The sequence below is a fragment of the Schistocerca americana genome, chromosome X (genome assembly GCF_021461395.2).
Source record: "Schistocerca americana isolate TAMUIC-IGC-003095 chromosome X, iqSchAmer2.1, whole genome shotgun sequence".
Lineage (NCBI taxonomy): Eukaryota > Metazoa > Arthropoda > Insecta > Orthoptera > Acrididae > Schistocerca > Schistocerca americana.
In genome coordinates, this window is record NC_060130.1 from 185,080,604 (window position 1) to 185,096,315 (window position 15,712).

Here is a 15,712-nt window from a genome sequence, read left to right on the forward strand (position 1 = left end):
TCCTCTCTCATATGATTCTCCCTATTTATTATATTTTCGACTACATTAATTTTATTTAATCAAATAATATTGAATTCCCTAACGATTTCCAAATTGGAATGTCCAATGCATCTGGCTCTAATTACCAATCCATATTCAAAGTCTATTAATTCCCATCTTGCATTCATAATAATGTTGGAAACAATTTCACATAAATCACCTAAGTACAAATGACAGCTTTGTCAATACACTGCCCTTTTATACCTTGTGTATGCAATACTGCCATAATCTGAATATATGTATATCACTATCCCATGACTTTTTTCACCTCAATGTGTAAAAAAAATATGTTAGTTAGCATCTCATATATTTAATAGCACATGCAGTGGATCCATTGCATTCATGGAGAATATGCCCCTGCTAATAACTACAGTTTCACCATCTGGTATTGGGCTATGCAGACTGATGTGATGTGATGTCCAGTGTGAGTACACACTGAAGCTGATGCAATGTGACATGATGGTCCAGTATGAATCAATCTTAACACTTTGAAGATAAGCCACTTGGAAGAATGTCAGACCTAGAAAACATGTCTTTTATACCATTATTTAAAGTTTATGAAACTAATGTGTCTTCAAGAGTAATACATACCAAAAAAGACCAGGCTTCAAGATTTATTTTTCATATTTACTTTAGTTCTTTGATAGGTTATAAATTTTAAAATAATTATAATTATCCTTCCAAAAAGTGTAAGATGTGTTGTTGAGTAATTTTTCTTCCATAGTAAAAGGAAACTGTAGGCCTATACTCACTTTTTTCCTTGCTGTTATTGCATATTCTAATTTCTAACCCACTTTTTTAAACAAAAATTATAAAAAATATTGATTTTATTATAAAACTCATATAAAAATAAGAGAAAATAAAAAACGAAAAGAGAGGTAAATAACTACACTAAATTCGCATAATTACAGTGATTCACATTTACCTATGACTCCATCATAAAATATTTGGCCATTAAAAGAAAATAAATGAGAAGTAAGTTTATTTCTTGCATTCCCCTGTCAGAAAAAAATCAGGTTTGAAGAAAAACGGTAAATGGAGCTAAATAAAACAAAAAAAATAAAATTATTCATGTTTACCTAAAATTAAACCAAAGGCAAGAAGCAATTTACTTTACATCGATTACTGTGCTATATTATTACGATTAATATTTTAGATTTTACTCATTTTGGTGTTTCAGATTCAGTGTTGGGTGGCTATCCAACACTAGATTATCATGACTAAAAAAAGGTTTTGAAAAACTTTTAAATATTAATAAAATATCTCAAACTAGAAATTCTAGGTCATTAAATTCATTATAATTTTTTAAAAGTTTTTCATTTCTTATATCATCTTCTTTAAAATAATTAAAATTGCTATAATGAATATTAACATAATGAAAAAGTTTTAGTTGAATATTTACTACCAAAAATATGTTATTTTTTCAGAAAAACTCCTTGCCTGGTGTGGAGAAATCCTTCACAACACTACACAGAATTTAAAAAAAAAATACCCATTATCTGAGCAGGATTCAAACCATGAAATGGCCCTAGGAAACATTTCACAATTTGAATCCTCTCACCTTAGGGCTTTTCTTCTTTTTTGTAGATCTCATTTTGTTCGTTATTGTTTGTTCTATTTGTTCGAAGCGGACGTCCCATAGCGCTTGTTCAGGTTCATCATTGAGCCATTAACTCAGTTTTTTTATTACAGAGAGCAGCTAACCCTCTGACGGAACACACTGAGCTACCATTTCGGACGCACTGGGCTCTCCACACGAGGCGAAAAATGCAACATAAATTTCAATCACAGCTCACACTGAAAACAACAGTAACTGTCTTAAACAGCATAAGGCCGAAGTTTAAACTGTGAAACTCGGTTAAAAAAAGTGAAAATATTGTTTACAAACGTTGTGCCTCACGAAAAAGTGTGTTAACTTTCTAAAATGAATTTTAACCAGTAAGACAATGATAGTAACCCGCTTAAATACTAAGAACTCAAAGTTTGATCCATGAACATCGTCTAAGAAATAGGCAAAATATGCTTAAAAACTTCATAATGAACTTTGCTACGCTGACAACATCTAGTAACCAGAATTTGAAACACTTCCTTGTGTGCCAACACTGTGTGACAAGCAAGAGCCACTGTGCGAGCAAGACAGCGATAAGGAGGCGGAGCAAAGTGGAAGTCATGGGCAGTTCACACAGCTGAAAGTTAGATGTATATGCAGCAAATGCTGCCTGGGCAATTAAAAAGATCGATTTTTGTTTATTTCTCAGATAATTATTAACCAAGGTTATAAATTCAAGAGGGCTATCCAGAAAAGAATATAATGAATGAAATGGGACATCATTGTCTAATTAAAATTTTCCATAAGTATTCTGTGCTGAGTATCCTATGTCAAAATTCTCTTACCATACATGACTATATAGAGAAGTGTGTCTTTTGGTACAATATCGTTAAATGTACCCACAAGTTTCATAGGATAATTTGTCATATGGATTTATATCAACATCTCCTTTCAGTTCAGTAACACATTTAAAACCGAGAAAAGCGTCATAAGCTTTCGAGTAATTACCTGGTGATTCTAAATTCTGTTCTTATTGAGGAAATATGTCGCTTCTTCCGTTTTCCAAATTTAGATTACTCTGCTTTACGTGATTATATAATGATCAATCAGCCAACTGGTTATCAGGCATATAAAACTCTATCGAGTTTTACCAACTTCTTAGATCTAGTTCAAAATTGTTCTTGTCACCTAAACCAGCAACTTCCACAGTTTCCAGTTCATAGAAATATATTGGAATTTGAGGATTTTTCAGTATTTTTGTCATTGTTCAAGCTCATAATTGGGTTCACATTTAACAGTAGGTACACGAATTTCCATGGATTCTACCACGGTTTTACCTTTTTTGGCAGTGTATCCTTCATTTGCACTCCAGCATCACTGTAGTCAGCCCATATAAGAAGAGCATATCCAGCACTGGAACTGCAAGTAGAAATTATAGTAAGATTGCTTTCCTATACAGTTTCTTTATATTCCCTAAAGAAACCACCAAGCAAATTCTGTGGATTTTTTTTTTACTTTACTATTACTAAGGATATGTCCTTCCACACTTGTTTTATCATTATGAGATGAAGTCAAATACAACAAAACTGACCACAAAATAAAGGTATGCTCTATTCTAGACATAACATTATTTCCTTTCTTTATGATTATAAAGTCACATAGCTTTGCCACATGATTATCAACTACCTTTTTATTAGATTACCTAATTAAGTTGGATAACATGTATCATCAGCTCCAGTAATACTGAAGCTCATGTATAACTGAGCGTGATAAGGATGGAACCATCCATCTCCTATATTTGTGTTAAATTCTGTATCCTTCTTAGGAATATTTAGATTATATGTTGATTTTTCTTTCACAGGGAGTGAGTAGAAATAATAACTCTGAATCTTGTTCATTTAATAACGATAAAAGTTTATAAAGACATTTCTAAAACAACAGTCACACAAGCTCCTTTGAAGTCAATTAAAATATCATTTTCACAGTTATAGTTCTTTCTAATTCCTGTGTAGTATCAAAATATGGAATACATATAGGATAATGTGGTTTGTGAATTATTGGTCCACCAAACACAGCAATGGCTTTAATGAAGCGATACTATCAGCATCTCAATTAAAATGATCATTAAGGTTAACAAATATTCCACCAGCTGGATTAAAATTTATATTGATTAATTCAAATGGAATATATTAAGGAACTTCATTAGCAACTGGTTTTTCATTAGCTTCTATAGTTTGACCACTAAATCCAACCACACTTCCACACATTTACGTCTGTGTGTAATTTAACATTACTCTCAATAATGATTCTGTTTAAAATTTCATCTGGTTTAATGTGTATATTAGGCTTTTTTTGAATGAATAATTTTTCCAAAGTTTTCAAACGATATTGGCCAACAGGATTTTCTATTGCTTTTCCATCACAATATAATTTACTGTGTTTTTTGTAAAATATTTGGAGCTAGGAATGCTGTATAAAAACCAACTAGTGCAACATTATTAAAACTTTCTCATATTGGTACAGTCAATGTTGTTTTTGGGAACAGACAAATAATCCCTCAATTTAAATGGGCAATTTGTTTAATATTAATAAAATTTAATGTAATTAAATAAAAATAGATTGGGAATAAAAAATTCCAGAGAGAAAATTAAAAAATAAAGTCAGCATTTACCAAATTCTATTCGATGTGCAGTAATACGAGTAACTAGATGCGGGAAAACAACTTTAATGATTCACAATTATATTCTAGCTCCAGGATGGTTAAATTGGAATAAGATAATTCACTTGTATGTTTGTTCAAAAAGTTTAGATCAACTGAAATACTAAGTAATTATAAAAATGTGAAAAATAAGTTGAACATAAGAATAATGAGATTTTATGTTTATTGAAAATAATGACGAAATTATACCACTAGATCAATTTCAAGATAATTCACATGTAGTATTCAATGATTTCTTTCTTTACAACCAAGATGTAGTTAGAGAATAGTTAACTAGAACAAGAAATAAAGGAACAGATTGTTTTTGTTTATCTCAGCCATACTCAAAATACCAAAGCAATTAGTACTGAATAAGCTAAACTTTTTAAATATTTTTAGAAAAGATCATAAAAAATTTAAATCATATTTGAGTAAGTTTGTTGATGGTGATTTAAAATGTGATGACTTTAAAGAAGTGTGTAGTAAATGTTGGAAAGACTAGTTTGGATTTTTTGAAATAGACATGACTAGGAAACCTAACAAAGGGAAATATATGTCTTATATAAAATATTTCTAAGCTAATTCTTTTTTGTTATTGTTAAATGAGCACTTTAACAAATGAAAATGCATATCTAATAGGCCATGGTGAAGGTATTTTACTTGAACATATAAATGAATTTAAAAAAGTTTATGAGCAAATAATAGAACACGAAAAATTAGAATATATTTGTCACCATTATACTAATAAAGAAGCTAAATGTGGGCCAGATAATGTGGTTCCTATTTTTTTAATAATGAAAACATAAATCATTATCTTACTAATTTTTATACATCTGTCCATAAAAATAAAAGTCAATAATTTTTTACCCTTGGTAAATGTTTTCATAGTATGACAAAGAAGTTGTTAAATAAGCTAAACAAAATAGGAAAAAATCTAAGAATAGAAAGAAGGTTCGAGTTTTGGAAGAAAACAGAATAAAATATGAAAAATATAAAAAAAGATCAACTTGTTTTTGATGCAATCAAAAAAGTTAAAGAAGGACTCAAAGGTTTAGGTAATAATGTACTGAAAGCTATTGAAGGAAACAGAGAGGCAGGAAAACTAATGGTTCCATATTATCACAGACATTTAGAAGAGTGTGGAGATGTACCAGGAACCGTATGTCCAAAATATGAATGGTTTGATAATCATCCTAATAAATAGACTATACATTAAGTGAAACAGAAATACAAGATCAATTGAAGAAGTAAATAGAAGAGATTAAAGATAGGATAAAGAGAGCTCAAGCTGAAGGTGAAAGTGAAGATTAAATATAAGTGACAAAATCATAGTGAAGATGGACTTCTTCGATTGAAACTTGTTGGTATGTTTAAGTATGTTGGTAATTTACTAATAAACTCTGAGTGAGATCAATTAACTGTTTGTGGAAAAGGATATTAATGTACACATGGATTAATGACTGTGTTTACTAAAAGACAGTTTACTATGGATGATATGGGTGAAAAATTTAATGCTGTTGATTTATCAAATTATACAGATATAGTATTCAATTCTGGAGCATTATATTCTGATAATAATGCAAATAAAATATCAAGAAAATGTAAAAAATACAAAAGTTTTTGAAAAGAAATGCTGAAAATTATTTTCCAGAATTGAGGTAACCACTTAGAAGTTAGATATTTCAGATGGGAAGAGGTGAAGGCTTAATAAAAAATATACAAAAAAACGAACTGAATCTATTTGGATGCATTATATCAGAGGCTTAATAGACAGATTAGCAGTTATCGTGGAGAAGAATTGCCTGAAACTAAAAATTATAATTATGAAAAAGTGGGAATAAGGCAAATGTTAACAAATAAATTTAGTCATTTTATTACCAATAATCCAAAGGGTAATTCAATATTAGATTTTTGAATAACTTGCCACACACATGCTGACAAAGTGAAAATTGTGTGGCAAGATGAATGATGTTTGGAAAGAAAAAATTAGGAATGGGTACTGAACTTGTGCCAGCTGAAGCAAGCTTTAGACTGCATCTTCATGATCGTGGATTGGGACTATAAAAATATTAATCCTGGTAAATTTTTTATCTTTGTAAAAGAAAAATTTTAGCACTGATTACACTTTGAAACCTAGTAGCAAAACTAAGCCCAAATTAATTAAAATTAAACTCAATAATGAACAAGTGAACAGTATTGATAATTTTTAGCTGATGCACAAAAAAGAAAAAGAGATAGAAATGAATTTTTAAGAGCTCATCAGAGTGATAAAAAAACTGGCAGTAATTTACTCATTACATTAGGTATACTTGTGAAAAAAATTATCGAATACCCAAGAAAAAAGAAAGAAGATTCAGAACTAAAAACGTGAAGGAGGATTTTTTCCTTTATTATTGGCGACAATACCATATTTCCCAAAAATTGGTTCACTAGCTGGTGGAGCAGCTGGTATTGCAAAAGCGGTAATGGAGAAGAAAGAAGATGATGCAGAATTAGAAGAACAAAAAAATATAATTTAGCTATGGAGAAGAAAGATGAGGCTGGAGTAAAGAAACTGCAAAAAATTATTCATATCTATCCTAATGCATTAAGTAATTTTGATACAGGAAAACTTGCAAGACATTAAAAATCAAATACTTTCATGTTGTTTTTATGACTGATGAATTACCTAATCATCCTTGAGAATATAAATGTGGTATAGTTAATTTAGATACATCTTATCATGCTGGCTCGGATTGGATCTGTTATTGCAAGAACAAAGATAAAAAAATCTGAGTTTGATTTATTTTGAGAAAATATTTCTAAGGGGTATTTAAATTTCTTGGATCAAGTGAGTTGTACGATAATAGACAATAAATACTAAATTTTAATGACGAAATTTGTGCCCATTTGTGTATATTTGTTTTAAAATTGGTATCATATAATGATACGTTTAATGAAATTTTGAATGTAACTGTGCTAGGAAAGTACCAGAGCTCCAAGTGCTAATAGAAAGCACTGATGGTCAAATCGTTATAGGCACTGAGAGCTGGCTAAAGCCAAAAATAACCTCAGCCGAAAATATATGAAGAACCTAACGGTGTCCCGAAATAATAGGCTAAAAACGGTTGACAGTGCCGTGTTTGTTGCTGTTAGAAGTAGTTCATCTTGTCGTAAAACTGAAGTAGATAGTTCCTGTGAGTTAGTATGGGCAGAGTACATTGTTGGCAACCGAAATAAAATAATAATTGGATCCTTTTACCGACCTCCCAATTCAAATGATACAGTTACTGAAAGGTGCAAACAAAACTTGAATTTGATTTGAAACACGTTCATGACTCATACGATCATAGTTGGTGGTGACTTTAATTTGCCCTCAACATGTTGGCGAAAATACATGTTTAATTCCAGAGGTACGCATAAAACATCATCCGCAATTGTGCTAAATGTATTCTCTGAAAATTATTTCGAGTAATTAGTTCATGGACCCACTCGAATAGTAAACGATGGTGAAAAGACACTTGACCTCTTAACAACCAATGAACCTGAGTTAATAACGAGCATCAAAACGGATACAGGGATTAGTGATCACAGGGTTGACAGGGAGATTGACTATTTTAAACCCAAAATCCTCCAAAAACAAACGAAAATTATACGTATTCAAAAAAGCAGACGAAAATTTAATTGATTTCTTCCTGAGAGACAATCTCCACTCCTTCCAAATTAATAATGTAAGTGTAGACCATAGGTGGCTTGCATTCAAAGAAAAAGCATCTGCAGCAATTGAGAAATTTATACCAAATAAATTAACAAACGACCAAGCTGATCCTACTTAGTACACAAAATGCATTGCAGAAGCAATGAAACAAACATGCCAAATTTAAACAGACGCAAAATCTCCAAGATTGGCGATCTTTTACAGAAGCTCGAAATTTAGTGTGGACTTCAACGCAAGTTGCTTATAACAGTTTCCACAACGAAACTTTGTCTCCAAACCTGGTAGAAAATCCAAAGAGAATTTGGTTGTATATGAAGTACGTTAGCGGAAAGAAACAATCAATGCCTTCTCTGCCCAATGGCAATGGAGATACTATCGAAGACAGTGCTGCCAATGCAGAGTTACTAAACACAGGTTTCCTAAATGCCTTCACAAAAGAAGATGAAGTAAATATTCCAGATTCGAATGTAGAACAGCTGCCAACATGAGTAACATAGAAGTAAATATCCTCAGAGTAGTGAAGCAACTTACATCACTTAATAAAAGCAAGTCTTCTGGTCCAGACCGTATACCAATTGCGCTCCTTTCAGAAATGCTGATGCATTAGCTTCATACTTTACAATCATATACAACTATTCGTTCCACGAAAGATCCATACCCAAAGACTGGAAAGTTGCACAGGTCACACTAATATTCAAGAAAGGTAGTAGCAGTAATCCACTTAATTACAGGGTCGTATCATTTACATCGATAGGCAGCAGGATTTTGGAACATATATTGTGTTTGAACATTATGAATTACCTCAAAGAAAAAGGTTTATTGACACACAGTCAGTATGGGTTTAGAAAACATCATTCTTGTAAGACACAACTATCTCTTTATTCATATGAAGTGTTGAATGCTAATGACAAGGGATTTCAGGTCAGTTCGGTATTTCTGTATTTCCAGAAGGCTTTTGACACTGCACCACACAGGTGACTTGTAGTGAAATTGGGTGCTTATGGAATATCGTCTCAGTTATGTGGCTGGATTTGTGACTTCCTCTCAGAGAGGTCACAGTTTGTAGTAATTGACGGAAAGTCATCGAGTAAAATAGAAGTGATTTCTGTCGTTCCCCAAGGTAGTGTAATAGGCTCTTTGCTGTTCCTTATCAATATAAACGATTTGGGAGACAATTTGAGCAGCCGTCTTAGGTTGTTTGCAGATGCTGCTGTCGTTTACCGACTTATAACATGATCTGAAGATCAAAACAAATTGCAAAACGATTTAGAAAGGATATCGGAATGGGGAGAAAGTTGGCAGTTGACCCTAGTTGACAAAAAGTGTGAGGTCATCCACATGAGTGAAAAAAGAACTCATTGAACTTCGCTTACACGATAAATCAGTCAAATCTAAAGGCCATAAATTCAACTAAACAACTAGGAATTACAATTACAAACAACTTAAATTGGAAGGAACACATAGAAAATGTTGTGGGGAAGGCTAACCAAAGAAGGTGTTTTATTTGCAGGACACTTAGTAAAGGAAACAGATCTACTAAGGAGACTGCCTACACTACACTTGTCCGTCCTCATTTAGAATACTGTTGCATGGTGTGGGATCCTAATGAGATAGAACTCATAGAAAAAGTTCAACGAAGGTAGCACATTTTGCATTATCACGAAATATTCGAGAGAGTGTCACTGAAATGATGCAGCATTTGGGCTGGACATCATTAAAAGAAAGGCGTTTTCTGTTGCAACAGAATCTTCTCATGAAATTCCAATTACCAACTTTCACCTGGCTGTGGCTGAAATTTAGAAATTAAGAATACAAGAGAAGCAATTTTATATTGCATGAAAGAGAAACATAGAAAAAATTATAAAGATATAGGGAATATCGGTTTGATATACCTGTCAAACAATTGCCACACACAGTATTTATCGATGAACCAGGCTTATATTCACTAATTATGAAGTTAAAAATGAGATTAGCTGAACAAGTTCAAGATTGAATTATGAAGAAGTTTTACTATGCTTTAGGAAACATGGTCAGTAAAACTACAATCAACAATTGATAACTTACAAGAACAAATTTAAGATTTAGAACCTGATAAGAAATGGCTAGTGAGTGCTGAAGAAGAAAAAAAATAAGAAATCAAAAACTAAGAAAGATGGGAAGAACTGCTTGCACAACAAATTATCGAAATGCAACCACATGTTGTTGCACCAACTTAAAATACTAATTTGAGAAATACTTTTGCTATTTTAAAATTATTTCATAACAAATTTGAGTGTGATTAGTTTGTGATACGATGTCAACGAAGAAAGCTACAAACACGATTAAATGTGCTTTTAGATACACATGCAAATTGCGAAGAAATAATAAGAATTCAATATAGTCCTAATTCAGTCAACTCCAGGTGAAATCTTCATTTTATCTTGCTTGATACCAACGGTGAAACATGGAGGTGGAAGTGTGGTAGTGTGGACAGCCATATCACGGTATTCTGCTGCTCCTATCATTACTCTCAAAGGTCTTGTTACAGCCAACAAGGTAGAAAAGATAACTTGAAGATGCCTAAATAATGCGAAATGCTTTATTGAAAAATATAGAACTAAAATTGCAACCAAGACTGTTTTTAACCAATAAATAATCTTTTTTTAAATGAGAAGATCAGCTCTATTGAGAAACAAAAATATAGTTTTTTTTCTGAAGTTATATGCTATGCAGGGAAAAATACAATGAATCAGATAAACAGGCTCTGTGTATTCCCTTATAAACGTCGATTGATCTGTTTCTATCTCTATAGTTTCGTTAGCAAATAAATGTCGATATTTAAAATGTTTTTTGACTCCTTCACGGTATCCCATACAAAATTGATCAAGGATATTCGTTGTGAAGTTTGCTTTGGACATTAAAAAACTGTATCACTACTGGTACCTTAATTCTGATATCACTGTATATTCTGACTGTTTGCTGTGATGGATGGTATCTTATTAGCCTCACTTTCCCTTTTGTGCAACTCCGACACCAGAGCCGATATATCTCTGAAAGAGCTGAAGCTGCACGAGGTAACAGACGGAAAATACGCGATGTTCAGCGGGTTGCTGCCTGACGCCTAGTGGTCCACGTGGTCTATTGCGTATCTATCAAGTGTGTAGTTTTCATTGTCGTCGTGTGAAATTTTTGAGGTGTTACCAAAGTACGAATATTTTCTCCTTCTTCAACTAAGACAGTACCATCAGAAATATACAGGGCATAGGCAAAATAATGTGAACATCTGTACCTACTTGGGAATGGTTTATTTGCCCATAATACAGCTGCAATTCTTCTTGGAACACAGGCATATAATGATTGTACAGTCTCCAGTCGAATATTATGCCATTCTTCTATCAGAACCTCTTCTAACTCTTGTAGTGACAAGGAAGGCCGAAATCTCCTCCAGAGTCTGCTCTCTAATACCGCTCACAAGGGTTCGAAAATGTTCAAGTCCGGGTACTGTGCTGGCCAGGGAAGACGTTGCAGTTCAGTTTCTTGCTCCTTATACTACGATTGTACTTTCCTGGCTGTGTGAATGGGTGTATTACCATTCTGAAATATGGCATCATTGTTGGGGTACAACATTTGAATCAAGGGGTGCATCTGATCACCTAACATATTCACGTACTCGTTGGCTGTAACAAGGCCTTTGAGAGTAATGATGGGAGCAGCAGAATACCGTGATATGGCTGCCGACACTACCACACTTCCACCTCCATGCTTCATCGTTGGTATCAAACAATCATCATTGTAGGCTTCTTTTGTCGTTCTCCAGACGTAAACCCGGCCCAATGTTGGAAATAACGAAAATGTTGACTCATCGGACCTCATGGCATGTTTCCATTGACAGGGGTCCAGGATTTATCCTCCTGACACCATGTTTTACACTTCTTTGCATTGGTTGTCATCACTAATGGTTTCGATATAGCAGCTCGTCCATGAATGTTAGCTTTATGGAGTTCTCGGAGGACAGTGTCAGTGGAGACGGGGTCTCGAAGATGGCACATTAGCGACTGTAGTTTTGTGTTGTTTTGACACAATTCGTGTTAGCGTACGACGATCTGTCATTTAGTTTTGATTTGCGCCCACTATTACTTTTACACGATGAAGCCTTTCCAATGCTTTGTGTAGACTGTTATGGCTGTTGAAATAGTTGCTCTTGAAACATTCAGTAAGTCGGCTGTCTTGGTTACTGCTGCTCCAGCTAATCGGGCCCCCACAATCTGTCCTCTTTGGAACTCTGTTAGGTCTTCCATTCCACGTCGATCTCGGCCTCTGAATGCAAATACGAAGTGTACACTACTCGTAAACAAGCTGCACTGATGCCTACTCCGTACTGAATATGCACAGTCCAGCGCGACAACCGAGCTAGGTGGCACAGTGGTTAGCACACAGGACTCACATTTGGGAGGACGGCGGTTCAAACCCGCGTCCGGCCATCCAGATTTAGGTTTTCAGTGACTTTCCGAAATCGCTTCAGGCAAATGCTGGGATGGTTCCTTTGAAAGGGCACAGCCGACTTCCTTCCCTAATCCAATGGGACCCATGACCTTGCTGTTTTGCCTTACCTGCGGTGTTGAGCATCAAATACAACCGTTCCACTACTGTCATTGTTCACATTATTTTGCCTATGCACTGTATGTCAGATATGTCCGACAGAACATTCATCACTCACGATGAGGCGACTGGGACATATACATGAATAACTCGGGTGAAAGGAATGGAAAGGGAATGGGATGGGAATGAAATAGGACTTCCAGCCACACAGGGGCATTGTGGCAATGCAACAGCGAGAGCTGAAACTTTGTGCCAGATCAGCACCCTAAACGAGAAGCTCCACTTCTCTAGAATGGTTGCCTTAACCAATTCGGCCATTCACACACACTTCCTGTCAACCCCTAATTTCCAACTTCCCACCTGCTGCACCGCAGATTTCTGATTCTTGTTGGACGTTGGTTGTTCATCTGCACTGAAACTTTTCCACGAGACAGTACTTGTGCCCATAGGATTATAAATTTGAGTGTCTCAACAGTGTTTGCGAGTAAGGGCAGAGATCGTTATGCTGTGGCCAGTGGGAAGTTGGGTCTGACGAAATGTGTATGCGAATGGCTGAGGCAGTTAAGGCAACCATTCTAGGGAAGCAGACCATCCGGGTTCGGACATGTCCAACAGAATAGACAATATTCAAGTTAGTTCAAATGGCTCTGAGCACTACGGGACTTAACATCTGTGGTCATCAGCCCCCTAGAACTTAGAACTACTTAAACCTAACTAACCTAAGGACATCACAAACATCCATGCCCGAGGCAGGATTCGAACCTGCGACCGTAGCGGTCACGCGTTTCCAGACTGAAGCGCCTAGAACCGCACGGCCACACCGGCCAGCACAATATTCAAGTCTATAATTCTATGGGCGCGACGGCTGTTTGATGAAAAAGTTTTGAGGGGGATGCACAACCAATGTCCAAACTGCTGTAGGAATCAGAAATCTGCGAGAGGGAGTTTAATGGACAGGGTAGTTGCAGTGTGGCGAGGGGGATGTTGGGAATTTGCGACGAAAAGCGTGTCCGGATGGCTGAGGTGGTTAAGGCAACCATTCCAGAGAAGCAGAGCATCCGAGTTCGAGTACCAGTCCAGCAAAAATTTTCAACTCTCATCGTTGCATTGCCGCAATACCCTGTGCAGTTGAAAGTCTATTTCCTTCCTGTCTCTTTCCCATCCCATTTCCTTTCCATTCCTTTCAACTCCATTATTCAACTATAACAATAGTCTGAGGGAACACATGTCACATGCACATCCAGGAAAGTTAAGTGATGTCACTCCAGAAGTAAAAGTTCAACAGTTTTATAAATATTTGTGTAGTTTATGTGGCAAGTAGTTCAAACATGAGCGCAACTTTTTCTATGCCGTGAAAAAAACGAACATGCATCGGAAAGTGAAAATGAAAATGAAAATGAAAATGAAAATGAAATATCCTTTGTGCGATATTTCAGCCCTTTAGAATGAATGTTATTATAATCAATGGCCAATGAATGATGCTGTGTCGATCGCATCAGGAAAGACCGAATTTGCATCTTTCTAGGACTTCGGTGCCTAGAAGACGCAGGTTGAGAGAAACATGTAGTCACTTTACGTCAAAAAGTACGGGTCGTATAATACTTCGGGCGACGTCACTCGGCATTTCTTCGTATATCATCGTTCAGGGCAACAAATATCTAAAAATAAGGGCATACGCAACATGGAAATCTAAGAAACTAACAAAACAGGAGGTGTTTGCCCTTCTAGCATTGAAGTAACTGTAGCTTGAGATGATAAAATACGTGGTTACTCAGGTGGGGCATCAAAATGCTTTTAAACGTTAAGTTTGACAGAAGCAGAAAGAAACACGAGAAACACGTTATAAACGGAATTCCATTCCATGCGATACTCGACAAAATAAAACACACTTAACCTGATTCCAAGCTAGAGTAGACCCATCTGCAGACAAAAAAGATTCATACAACATTGAGCAGTGTAATAATTTTCATCCCAACTTCATGAGACGTAAGGACGACGGCACCAGTGTAGCAGTGCGGGTAATGAAGTCAGTGCTAGCGATAATCCCTGTGTGTTGTTCTACAAACCACAAGATGTGTGAAATTCTGAAGAAGTACGGCAGTGACTGTATTTACATCGATGGGACTCATGGTACTAATGGTTATGGTTTTGAGTTAATTACACTTCTTGTGCTTGACGACATGAGACAAGGTTTTTCTTGTGTGCTTTTCTTATTTCAAACAGGATTCATCAAGAGATACTGTCACTTTTTTTAATGAAATAAAGAATAAACTAGGGAAATATTTCCCCAGGTGTTTATGTCCCATTTAGCTGAGTCGTTTTATAATGCTTATCTTTCACAGATGGAAGAACTTCTGTGAAAACTGTATCGCACATGGCACACTGACAGGGTATGGGGGAAAAATGTATGTACTAAAATCAAATCGAAGGGAATACAAGCTGAACCTTAAAAGCTAGTGAAGAGTTTGATGCAAGAAATAGGCTTTATAACATTTGAGCACGTATTTCCTTTAGCACTGGAACGACTGATTTCAAATACTGTTACACCTGAGTTTGGATTGGATTGGGTTGGTGTTCAACTCTGCAGCGTTTTTGTTTTGTGCGTTGGTATTGCGGTTGCTATGGGTTTGTTTATCGATTGTAATTTTTTATTTGTAGTTCACTGTTGCTATTTGAGCTTACATATCATTTTGCCATCTGAGGTAGTGAGTGGAGATGTGGACTCTAGAAAATGAAGTGCTAAGTGGAGAAATCTGAACGTTTCATCTACATCTACAATTACATGGTTACTCTGAAATTCACACTTAAGTGCCTGGCAGAGGGTTCATTGAACCATTTTCATACTACTTGTCTACCATCCACTCTCGAATGGCGCGTGGGAAAAAGGAACACCTAAATCTTTCCGTTCGAGCTCTGATTTCTCTTATTTTATTATGATGATCATTTCTCCCTAAGTAGGTGGGTGTCAACAAAATATTTACACATTCGGAAGAGAAAGTTGGTGACTGAAATTTCGTAAATAGATCTCGCCGCAAAGAAAACCGCCTTTGTTTCAGTGACTGCCACCCCAACTCGCGTATCATATAAGTGACACTCTCACGCCTATTGCGCGATAACACGAAACGAGCTGCCCTTCTTTGCACTTTTTCGA